The sequence below is a fragment of the Oxyura jamaicensis genome, chromosome 2, assembly GCF_011077185.1.
Source record: "Oxyura jamaicensis isolate SHBP4307 breed ruddy duck chromosome 2, BPBGC_Ojam_1.0, whole genome shotgun sequence".
NCBI classification, from domain to species: domain Eukaryota; kingdom Metazoa; phylum Chordata; class Aves; order Anseriformes; family Anatidae; genus Oxyura; species Oxyura jamaicensis.
The window spans coordinates 33,869,802-33,882,561 of record NC_048894.1 but is presented as its reverse complement, the minus strand read 5'-3'; the positions used below and the strand labels follow the sequence as shown (position 1 = coordinate 33,882,561).

Here is a 12,760-nt window from a genome sequence, read left to right as displayed (position 1 = left end):
TGTCCACATCTCATGCTGTCCAAGCTCTGCTTTCCAAACTGTTTGTGGTTGGCTGTTTTTTTTCCATGGGTTCTGTGTGTATGGCAGTGGATGTAGTCATTGCAGGTGCCTGCTGTTAGGGTCTCGGTTGTGTTGTGACCATGCTGACCAGGACACAACACTTAAATGATTCATTACATACTAGAGGTCAAAACCGATAGGTGTCAATAGATTCATGGAAGTCGGCATGGTTGTGAGGACTTTGTACACGTGAGTGAACTGAATAGTTAAGCTTTTCATTCTGGCTTCAGTCCTCATAATGGCTGAACAGCCTCTCTTATGAGGGCTCTGGGGGGTGTGTGACAGCTCCTCATGATAGCTGGTAACTTGGTCCCTCTTTTCAGGAAGAGCTGAGTATTCTACAGGCTGCTGTTGACACTGACCTGCTCTGGTGTTCCTGTTCCTTGCAAACAGAGGCTGCTGTAAGCCCTGTACTAAACTGTAAGGTTTCTTGGTGGAACAGGCACCCATATAACTTGTAATAGCACACCAGCTTTTGGGCAGAGAAGCCCTTTGATACCCTCAGGTAGAACACTGTTTCTCTAGCTTGCACCTTTGTCTTATTCGATTCTTAATTTGTTTTTACTGCTGTGTTCATCACTGTGTTTCAGGTGGCTTAGTGCTTTATAGCTTTTGAATTCACTTACGTATGGCACATCTTTTGCCAGATTTCTGATTTGACCAGTGAACGCTTGGCTATCACACCTTGGTTCTTGGCCAAAGCATTTGTCGAAGTGCTTGTGGAAGGCCTAAGGAGGGCTCATCTGGCACCACCGTGCCAGCGGGATGGATGAAGAATGCACTTATATCCAGGTTTTCACATTTTTGTAGTTGCCTTGTGTATTTGCAGATGTGACTGGGCAGGGTGCTAGATAATCTCATCTAGGCAGCCTCTTCCACGAGAGCCTGGACCACGTGTTCTCTAGAGATCCCTTCTAGCCTGAGCTGTTTTGTCATCTTTTAATCAGTCCTTGTTGCCTGCAGAATGCCTTGTTGTCTGTTGTTCACTGCAGATTTTACTAGCTAAAGCATACTTAAAGATAGTCTGAGTCTTACTGTTTAAAAAAAAATGGCTTAAAAGTATTCAAATTATATTTCAAATAAGGGAGACATAGTAATGAAAAAATGGAGGGAACTTTCCTGGGGCTGTGATTAGCGGTGGCTGCAGGTGTACAGATACTACTTGAAAGTAGCAGGTTAAGCACATCTGTAGTGGTGAAACTTCTTTTGCTTGGTAACTCTTTTTTTTTTTATTAACAAATGAGACCTGCCAGATAATGCATTACAGTATTATGTCCAAATACACTGCAGGATTAGGCACTGTGGTCTAGGTTTGGAGGCATTGAACAGTCTTACAGAGATCCTGGATGAGCCAAGATGATCAGGCTTCTTGCCTCCTTTAAACGACTCTGCAGACTTTCATCCACACACGCACAGATGAAATATTTGCTGGCTTTTCTGAACAGCTGATGCTAGAGCTACTGAACAGTTCGGAAAATTATCATAGGTGGAACCTAAAATAGAAAACAACTGGGAACGCGAAGCTTTTTATAGCGATTCACTTTTTTTTCTTCTGCAGACACCCTGTTGCCTACCCGTAACATTCAATTTTCATGTGAAAGAACGTAATTTAGTCCGTTTGCTTTCAGCCTGTGCTGCCCCAGCCCTCCCGTGCCGCTCTGGGACCGAGCGCCACGCGCCTGCTCCTGTGCCATGTCACCCGAGTAGCACCGGGGCGCGTCAGGCTGGCGCTGCTCCCGGGAGTCACCTGGAAGGACCAAAGCGGCCCCATGTGATTATTCACACACGGGACTCGGGCTCATCTGTCCCTACATACGCATGTGCTTGTCTACCTCGTTTTTCCTGTAAACTGCTGAAGCAGTGAAAGCGCTTTCTAGGCATGTGCCCTTGACACATGCTTCTAAAAATAGGGCTGCTCGACATCGCTACAGGCTCGTGGGCTTCCTATTTGTCTAAAAAGATGCTTCGCTGCTTAAGCAATCATATGAATGGTCACGTTTTTTTCCTGCAAGCGAGTAGATACTCTGAAATACTATTTTTATGCATTCAGCTACAGTACGTGGAACTCCCGATTTATTTCTTTACTGCCTGACCACAGCGAAGTACATGGCAGGTCTCTTCATAATGCTCAGTAACTTCTTATAATTTCAGTGGGAGAGAACAGAGGGGGTTTTCAGCCTTTTTAAAGCATCGGAGCTCTTCCTGGGTGGTGTTGCTGTTTTTGTGAGCATTCTAAGTGCTGCTACTCTGCTCACGAAGTCACTGGTGTTGCCCTTCGCACTGTTTATCGTCACTATTACTGAAAGCACTTCAGATGTGGCTGTGACATGGTGGGCAGGCTAATCAGCTGTATTAGCCAAAGCTGTCTGGTTTTGACTGTGCTTCCATCACACCTTTCTTTAAAAAAAAATCCGAATGAGTTAAGCCAATGAAAGCATTTCACACTGCCTCTTTATTTTACCCAGCGTGATGTGCACCCTGTGAAGGTCGCTCTCAGATACATTCCTCAAAACTTACACTTCTGCCCCATGCGGTTTGCGGTGTCACCAGACAGAGTTTTGCATGATGGGGCAGGAAAAGAGCCTTCAGAGCAGAACCCAAGATTTAAGTACGAAGCTTGTGTTTGAGTCTGAGCCTGTTGTGCTTCCAGGGCCGGTGCCAGGGGAGCTGGGTGTATGGGGCTGGGAGGGGAGGAGGGTCCCTGTGATGTGCGGTGGGCTGGTGCTGTGCATGGAGCTGTGCAAGCACTCTGCATTTACCCTTGCTGCATCCCAGTCCTGGGAAACTTCTCTCCACCATCTCAGTTCTTCCCTCAGGATTTTTCCTCTGTAGATGACATGACTGCAGGTCTCTCAGTTGTTTCATGGAGGTGACATTTTGAAGGCTTTGGAGGGCGCTTGCTGCTGTGCTGCAGATGCTTTCACAGCAGTTCGTGTTTTTGAGTGGTGGCACGTGGCAGCATGCAGGGCTCCAGGGAGAGACCTGGAGGGACCAGTTGGGAAGAGGTGTTGCTCATGAGGGAAAAAGCCTTCCAGGATCAGTGCTGGGAGAACAGCCTTGTCTTTGCAAACCTAATTTGGCTTATTCCAAATCAATCAGCCTTGCAAACAAATTACCTGCACTGTATCTGGCCTTACATCAACCTTTAACTTTGCACAGGATTCTCAGACACCTGTATCCATTGAATTCTTGGGTGAATTTCACTGTAATCCTTGCAAAGATGAATGGTTAGAGCCTGCACTTCATCATTCTCGATTGCTTTAGAAGTACAACTGCAGGGTTTGCAAGCTGCGCTTAGTTTCCTTCCCAGCTTGAGCCAATATAAAGAGCAAGTTACGCAGCATTAAAAGCCAGACTGGGATGTAAAGCAGCCCAAATTAATCTGTGTATTCCTAAATCGTGAATAACTCTGAAAGTCCTATTGTGTGAGAGATGCACATCCCTGGCTTGGCATTCTGAGCTAGCTGCAGAACCTCCGCATGGCTTGGACAAAGAAAAGAGAACGTGACTCATGGTGCATAGAAATACCTACCTCGGCCTGCCCACCATGGCCACCGCCCCCAGGACATCCCCGTGGGAAGCACCAAGGTCCAATCCTGTGCTGGGACCGCAGCCTTCCTGGTGGAGCTGGGTGCAGTGGGGCACGAGCTCATCTTCATGACACCTCTCCCAGCTGTGCCTGGCTCAACTGCTGCCTCCTGATGCCAGCCCTGTGGTCCTCCTCGCTTTGCTGGGGAGGTTATTGCTGTGAACAGGCGTGTGCTTCATGTACGTGGCTTTGTGCTGGTGTTTTTAATGAGGGCAGAGCATCACGCTGCAACAGCGATGTCGCAGTCGTCACACAGATGGCTGTACCCTCATGTGGTCTGCTTCGTTCCCAGATTTACGGTCGCATGTTGGGTATCAGACTCAGAGCTGTGTGCTAATAGCATTCCTGTAGTTGCCCATCTATTTAAAAGTTACCCTGATGCATTTCTTGTTGGGCAGTCGAAACAAATACAATGTACTTGTGGGGGCTTTTTTTTTTTTTTCCAGCCGAAACAGTTAGATTGGACTCACTTTTGAAGGCTTGGAATACTTGCTCCTTCTGCCAAAAAGGGCAGGGGTGTCGAGCTCTTTTGCTGACTTGTTCTGGATTAAGGAATTTAACTTGTGACATCCAAGTTGGAAAATTATGCCTCTTTTTGATCTGATAGTTTGGTGGTTTGTAACCACTGTTACAGCACAATTTATGCTTGCATGTGGTAGTCTCGAAGTATACACAATGGAGCATTTATTCGGTTTTTGTTGTTGTTGGCCAGTGTGAAGAGGTGATTGTATTTGAGATGAGAAAACATAATATTTCATCCTCTCCATGCACAATTTACCGGTTGGAATTTAGTAATTATGGTTCTAGTTGGGCTTGCAGTTGGGAACTCCAGAACTTGAACCGTTTATCCTCTCCCTAATGGTTAGAAAATGAGTGTTTAATTGAATGGTTTGTAGTGACCAATATCTGCTCCTTCCTCGTGGTGTAACAAATGAAGCACAAACACAGTGAGCTTCCTGCCCACTGTGCTCACAGCGCTGCTTGGGAGGTGATGGGCTTAGAAAATGCAGTTTAAGCTTTTTGGAGCTTTCAAGCTGGAATTTCAGATTTTTCTTGTAAGTTTCATTTTTTTCCCCAAGCCAATCAAACACAAGCATATGGGGATATTGTAGTCCCTAACAGCGTATCTTGGTGCACCTCTGCTACAAACTGAGGTTTTCTTCTGTTGCTTTTGTGGCATTTGCACGAGTGGCTTTGGTGTTCCTGTGTTATCACTTGCAGTTTTACTGCATTCCATGTGCTAAGCTTTTGACAGTTTATTTCCATTGCAATATTAATGGACTTTAAAAATCAATGGCAAAACATAATGTAAATAAATAAAAACTTGAAAAGAAAAAACACACAGCCAAACCTTCATTATTCTTTACTATGTACAGCTGCAATAAGCTCTCTAGTATTAACCAGATCTAGAGCTCTCTTTTCTACCCTTTCCTCACACCACTGCATGCCTCCCTGATACTTCTTTTAAGATGCTTTTATTTTACGAGCACAGTAGAGAAACAGATTTTTGTGAAGCTAACTGGAAGGAAAACGCAAAACTTCTTGCAGTGTTGCTTTCTTTCCTTACATGTTTTGTATTTTAACTGCAAGTGTGTTTATACAGCTGTCTGCATTCATGCAAGTCTGCTCCCCCAGTACGTGAGCTGGGTAATAGACGGATGATAACATTTTGTCTATATGCTTACATAGATTTAGATTAACAAATCATATTTGCTTTATACCCCAGTTTGTCTCTTGATGCTCTATAACATGCACTTTATACTTGGCTCAAACCGGGATTGAAACTGAAGAGCTTACAAGCGCCTTAGTACAGTTTCTAAAGCGATAGAGAATGATGAAGTGCAGAGTTTGAACATTCACTTTCTGAAGTATCTCGGGTGATTTTAAAGTGAAATTTATTCAAGGATTTGATGGATATAGGCTTACTCTAAACCAGTTACTGATGCCTCAAATTCTATTTGTAAAGACGAGTTCTAGCAGATGATACTTTGCCAGTGCTGAGGGAAGTGGCTCTAGGCCTTTCTGTTCTTTTTGCACTGCCACCTCCTCTGAGACAAACATCCTCTTCTCATCTAGTTCTATCACCTTAGTCTCTTTAGCAGTTTATCTGAAGACCTGGGTTTGATCTTTGTGCGCCATTGTTAGAAGCACATGGACTGCTTTTTGGGTATCTCCAGCAAGGGGGGAGTAAAAACCCAACCAAATCAAGACCTCCAAGGACTTGGGGTCATTGTTTTTTGACTGTCCATTGTGAAGACAGACGTCTTCAAGCACATGAAATGTCTTAGTATCTGCTGTGGACAAGTGAAGTGGTAAAGGGCTTTAATAAGGAAATCTGCGGTGATATGGGAAGGGTATTTCTGAGTCTGTCTAAAAGTCATCCAAACGTACATGTTTGTATCTCTAACTCTGAAGATATCTTATCTTAGTTACTGAGTTGTAGCTCTGATTGTAGCTTCTGCTAGGTTAAATGACTTGTGGAGATATTTTATGGCTCTGGTGGTGGTGATGTCTTACACAGATACCTGTTCTTAGATTTGGGGCATGAACACCAAAGGCTAAAAACAACTTTAGTTAAGGCTCTGGTTCATCAGACCAACCTGACCTCCAAATTCGGATTGCTGTTGCTGTTGTGGGACAAGATCTAGACCTTGTCTTGTAACTGCAGTCTGACTGTGGTATGAACTGGTGGTTAGCTTGACTGGACTTCAGTGGAAACAAAGACATTAAAAGCACCTGAATTTTTTATTGATGCTCTGTGCATGCAATGTTGAGTGTGCCCTTACTTACATTGTACTCTTCGGAGTTGGAAAAAAAACCACTGCAGGTGTCTCCTTATTAGGTTAAGGGAACACCTGTGGATGGTTTCAAAGTACAGAGTCTGTAGAAACCATAAGATGAATACAAAGCCTTGGTGCATGAGGATAGTATGCTTCTATTTCCAAATTAGTTGTTCTTGGTGTTTCTATCTAGTGTTTAGCGATGGTGTAGAAAACGAGGGGACAAAGTAGTCTCTGCCTTAAAACTGTTTTGAACTGTTAGGTTGCGTTGCAAAACTTTTGCTGGTTGTCTTGTTCTCGACTGCAGATGCAAGTTCCGGTCATGTTTTTTCCGCTCTGGCTGAGGAGTATTTTCATTCTGGTATCATTAAGAGGCCAGCTTGAGCTGTATTTATCAAATAGTTTAAGCCTATGATAGGATGCTAAATCCGTAAAGTCTGATAGTACATATGGAATGTTGTTTGAGATGACACCTTTTAAGAGAGCCAATCATGTAAGTGAGATGAGCTTATTATTCATCTTATGCTCTCACTAATTCTATAAAATATGTGCTCTGCATGCATCCCACAGCCTATATTTTTACTTGTGATGCAACTTCCCTACTCACGCCAGATTGCTCTTCCATGCTGTAGCCCCGCTATCCTGCGGGTGGGTGGGATATGAATGAATATGAATGTTGTGTGCCCATGTACACACAAATATATGTAAAATAAAGGCATCTAAATATTAAAAAATACAGCAGTCAGCTGCACGTATTCAAGTGCAAGCAGCTGCAATCCACATCTATAGCAGCTGTAGTGAACAGTGCAGGAGTGTGGAGAGAAATAGGAGGCAGGACCTTCTTTGTGAATAGATATATACATATATTTAAGTAATCCTGAGGCTGGACTTCCTGAGGCTTATGTCTGTCAACTACTGAAACCAGTTTGAATGTTTCTGTGAGAAGCTTCCAGGAGAAGGTACTAACGTGGTGAATGTGACAACTATATTTGTACTTCTGAAGTATTCCTGTTTTCATTCTCACACAGTGCAGCTCGAGGTGAGCATGCTGCTATCTACATATTGTTCTTGTTAAAGCCTGCTTTAGCATTTCTCTTGTGATGAAAATCCAGCCAAAGATAGCAGTACCTGTACCTTAACAAGAAGCAGATGAGAGGAAGTCGTAGTACTCGTTTGGCTTTTTTAAAAAATGAAGGACTGATAATATATGCAATGTAGTTACGGATATAGTCCAAGTGCAGATAAATCAGGCTTCCTTCTTCCAGAATTTGGAGAGATCTCTTGAATTATTGTTTTGTGATTTTTCTTGTCTGAAGGTATTAAAATACCACAGGCACTGAAACTTTTAATGGTAGTTTTGATGCAGCTAAAAGAGTGAGGAACAATTTCACACAAGTATCACTGTTCAGAGATCCAAGTACTATCCTGTGTTCTTGTAAGTGTATCGAGGAAAAAGGTTTTGTCTTTAGGTTTTAGGCAAAACTTGCAGAAGGAAAAAGATGGTGGTGGTAGGGGAAAGGAAAGGTACTGCAAATAGTATCCAGGTGTGTTCAGGGGTGTGCTGGTCGCAGTGGAGCAGCCTGGCCCAGCAGCAGCCCAGGGGCTGGGCTTCTCCCCAGCTTAGAGCTAGGTTGTTGCCATTTTGGTTTTGTGTATCTTTTTCTCTCCCATTCTTCTACAAGGGGCAAGAGATAAACTGAAATAGAAATCTTTGTCTATGGGCACATAAAAAGTAATATAAAAGGACCCCTTGCTGAATATGTTACCTCAGAAAATCTCAATTTGCTGCAATTGGATATCAAAAACTGCGTATCCAAATGGCTGCTCAAAAAAAGGGACTGAACTCATCTTAAAGTTAATCTTAACTATGGTAATGTCTGGTGTGCGCTACCAATTCAGGGTAAGAGAAGCTCTCTGTTGTATTTGGTGGGAGACAAAATAAGGAATGAAACTGATATAGGTTTCCCTGTCACTGTTTGCGCTTTCAGAGCGTTAACCCTGGGGGAATTCTTTATCGAATTGGAAAGCATAAGAGCCTTTATTTAGTACAAAAAGGACACACCCTGCACATGTTGTAGTGTGTACAGGCAAAGTGTCTGCCTTAACTGCGCTTTTGTACTCGAACCTCACCAAGCCCGGGCTGGAACATGACAGAACTTCTTCCCCCACTTCTAGGAAAAGCTAATATAGTCACCGGGGAAAGAAAAACAAACACACGTATATGAAAAGTATGCATCATAACCATCATCTGCTTCCTTGTGAAAGCTCGCCGTTTCAGATAACGCTACGTGCAGCAGTCCCCCTGCATGCCAGTGGGGAGCAAAGCGGGGACCGCGGGGCCTGTGCGGAGATGAGCCCGGGGTGTCTGTTTACAAACCAAACAGTGGCCTGGCACGGCCTGCCCTGGCAGCAGGGCTGCGTGCACGCTAAAATTAAAGAGGAGGCTGGATAGGGAGGCATTCCTCCTGTTCTGGGCAGGTCTCATTGGCTCGGCAGCGTGCACCACCACGGAGCTGCTGGCGTGGTAGCCAGCACACAGCCAGCACGGCTACAGCACCATGTTGTGCGCAGACGGATAGGAGCTCAGCAATAAGGGACGGGCAAAGGCCGTGCTCCGTAGAGAGGTTTTGCAAAGGCTGGACCTTACCAAAATAATTTATCCGAGCTACATAATCTGAAAAGCAACTGAAGCGACTGTCCTTGATCTGCTGCCAGACCTCATCAGGGTATTGCTTTCCACAGGCTGCTGCAGCACACGCTGCCATGTTACCCCATCCCGTACGAGGCTTCTCTGCTGTGCCCGAGCTTTCTCCTTATGCGAGCTTGACAGCTAAGCGTGCTCCAGAACAAGCAGAGGGAAAAGTAATTTTACAGTTGCTACGTGGAAGAGTGGCCAAATGCTTGCGTGTATTTTGGGGCAGAACAGAGTGTTTGGGTTTTGAGCATTCAGGTTTCTGGGCTGGCTTCTGGGGCCGTCACCCCTGCTGTTGGGCAGAGGCGGCTGGCATGTGTTGTGATGTCCTGGAGGGAGCAATATGGCAACCTCTTAGCCATCCACTTTCTGTCAAAGGCCTTTAAAAATGTTGGTAAAAGATCCCCAAAACACAACGGCTCTTTATAAAGTGTGTTTTTTTTTTTTTTTTTTTTTTTTTTTTTAAAAAGGCCAAAAGTGGGGTGTCCTCAACTTACCTCCTCCTGATGTTAGGAGCAGCGAGTCTGCTGAAATGTGCTGTTGCTGGTGCTTCCAGGAGCTGGGCTGGCACAAACACTTATTCATGTTCAGCATCTCTGTTTTCTTTAGAGCTACTGACAAATTCTGGCTGCTTATTGTGAAGTTTGTTTCTAGCTTCACAGAGGAAGAGGGTGTTTTGGGTTTTCTTGTTTGTTTTCTTGGCATTTTAAATATTTCTCATCTCCTCTGGGATGCTGTGCTGTTTGCATCTTGTGTCCATTATTCATAATTTAAGAACCTGGCTTCATGAACAACATGTGCAGCGGGCACATCTTTATTCAGTCAGCTCTTGTCTGAAGAGCATCTTGGAGCATCTCTATAGAGTGTAGCTCTGTTACACTTTGTTAGAGGGCCTCGTCTGTCATGCTTCTGATTTTTTTTTTCCTCCATTTGAGTACCTGGGTGACGAAAATCATGTCATCAGTGCTTTGTCTTATGTTTTTCAGCCTCAAGGCTTTTGTATGTGGTTGCTTCTGTATGCTGAGCTGTTTCTATTGCTCCAAATCTGAGGATTGTTGGGGAAGAGGTGAAAGGGTTCGTAGTAATATGTGATAAGGAGAGAATGTGAATTAATTACTGATGCTTCTGCTGCTGCTTGCCTCCATTTCTCCCCTCCCATTCTCCCTATGTTACTTACCCCCAGAAGCTGCTCTTGCAGGTTCACCAGCCAGGTGCTGAGCTGGGATCCCGATCTCCTTGGGTTGCGGTGTAGCTCGTCTCCAAATGCTGTTGGAGGGCTTTCTTGTATGCTGCTGCTCACACTTCGGAAGCACCTTTGGTACTTGGTACTTCCACAGCAGGTAGCCCCTTTGCCAATATCCTTTCTTACCCAGCACAGACTCGGTTCTCAGTGAGGTCCCTTCTGTGTGCTCCCAGCCCTAGAAGTCCTGGTAGCAGCTGGGCTGCTGTGACCTCGCAGTTGGGCTGGGCTTCCTTTGGTGCTTAGGCTGCTTGTTTCTCACTTCTACTGCCAGGCAGTAAAGTGATTCAGGCTTCAATTGCAGCCCAGGCTGGCTGAGGATAACCTTGAACTTGAACCAGAAGACCTTGTGAATGTTCCCATTTTTTTCTCTAATACTTCCTCATTTGGTGGTTCCAATGCTTGCTGTGCCTTGTAAGCTCTTTGAGGCAGGGGCTGCCTCTCGATTTTGTTATGTGTAGCTGCTATTTAATGCAAGAGGTGTGCACTGCTGAGGGCTTGAAATCAATTTCTCCACCGCTCCAGCAGCCCTCTACTACTACTTGCTATGTTAAACTCTGAAGATCATGTATTTCATTCTTATCCGGATGCCATGAACAGGGATTTCAGAACTGTGGCTTCCTAAATATTCAGTAGGCGAATGACCAAGATTTCTTAGTTCCTCTTACACCGCCTCCTCTTTCTTCTCATGTCAATAGCAAAGCACTGAAGTGCTCTTTTCTGCCTCGAAATCTAGTTCCCCTTCTGCTGGGCTGAGGATTTCACTATGAATCAGTAAAAAAATCAGAATGAAGTGTACATTCAAACAGGCATATACTGGGGATTTACACTCCCACTTCCTTATTTTAAACAGTGCTGGCTTCTTAAATGTCAAAAATTTAAATTGTAAGCATTTTAAGGAGAACGAGTTGTTTTGACAAGAGGAGGTAATTTATTCCATAGTAAATGTAAAACTGGTAAATGGCATGCAACTTCTTGGTGCCCTTCAGTATTGTTCACCTTTACTCTTCATTTCTTACTACTGTAAGACTCTTGATTTGTGTTTAAGGGAATATTGCTGTAGAGAGTTGGGGGACAGAACTACTTACGGCAGAGCAGCGGTGAAGTAGGACCAGAGCCTTCAATCTGCGTATTTGCAGTGCCCATGTCAGAGCATAAGGAAAGTTGCACAGAAATTGGGTGCCCAGCTTTCTGGGAATGATGCTTGTTTAAAGCAAAGTGTGTTGGTCTAGCACCTTGTGCTACCAAAGTGCTTAGATGTTTGCATAAGAGTGACTTTTTCAAAGTACAGATCCAGTGGTTTTATTCCTGGTAAAACCAAAGTGTTGGGCAGAGCAGACCGAGTTCAATTGAACACTTGGCTACAAAATGTAAGGCTGAGGCTTATGTCTGAGGTTTTACCATGGGGCCACTGGAGCCAATTGGAATAGAGAAGACCTTGTGCTTGATTCCTTTGGCTCTTCCTATGTAGACCTGAGTAGCCATAGCAATGTAATTATCTTCCAAGCAAGCGATCAATTCCTTTTAAATTAGAAAACAATAAAAAAACAACCATCTTGCACCCTTGTTGGTCTGCAGTCCCTCTTTCCTCTATGATTTCCAGTGCCGGGGGAAGAATTTCAGTTTTATGCGACCATCAAGTATTAATTAATGCAGAGCAGGTGGAATGGCGTAAGCTTGCCTCCTTCATGTTTGCCATGGTCTTGTTTTCTAGAAAACATCCTAATTATATTAATAATGAAGCTGTGCAATTAATTTAGAGAGCTTTTTGATGACCGAATATACCCTGTGTGGCCATGAATGGAAACAGTTATTTGTAGGAGGCTCTGAATTCAAGATGGACACACAGATTGCTTCCGAAGCATGGCTAATGCAAGCCACGGGCAACTCGTTTAGCTGTGGCTGTTCTCCTTGAGTTGTTCCAGTCATCTTGCTAGTCACTCGACTGCTCATTTGCAATTGACACTTAAAAGTAATTTATAGTCTGTAAGCTGTTAGCTAGCACTCAGTATTCAAACTGAATTGTTTTGTTTGGAGGTATATAGGTCAAATGGTATTAGTGTAGAACATGTCTTGCAGTCTTAATCTCTAGGTTAGTTAATTGCATTCAAAAGTTGGTGTTTTTCTGATCTAAAACCTTTCAAATTAATGCATGAGTTGACCATAATGCAGGGATACTTTAAGTTAGACTTTGAAGTTTTGTGGATCTTGTGAAATTGTGTTGAACACACATTTATCAATAATCTCCTTTTAACTCTTGGTGGTCTTCTGAATAACTTTTTTTTTTTTAGTAATTAACTTCTTAGTATTTTAGATGCATTCAGATAATCATAAAAACAAATTCAGGTAGTCATAGATATGACTTTATCTGCTAGACCATGTTTTTTTTACCATAGAAA

The 12,760-nt window shown here is 43.8% G+C and overlaps 1 protein-coding gene and 1 long non-coding RNA gene across 3 annotated transcripts in view; one reads left to right on the top strand and one right to left on the bottom strand.

Annotated features, from left to right (window-relative positions):
* IGF2BP3 (insulin like growth factor 2 mRNA binding protein 3) overlaps positions 1-12,760 on the top strand; it is a 110,143-nt gene that overhangs the window by 44,420 nt on the left and 52,963 nt on the right. The window lies entirely within an intron of this gene.
* Positions 2,325-10,697, bottom strand: LOC118161842. Its single transcript, XR_004748192.1, has 3 exons — positions 10,299-10,697; positions 9,619-10,059; positions 2,325-2,453 (listed from the first exon to the last, which is right to left on the bottom strand). It is a non-coding gene; the product is annotated as an uncharacterized LOC118161842 (long non-coding RNA).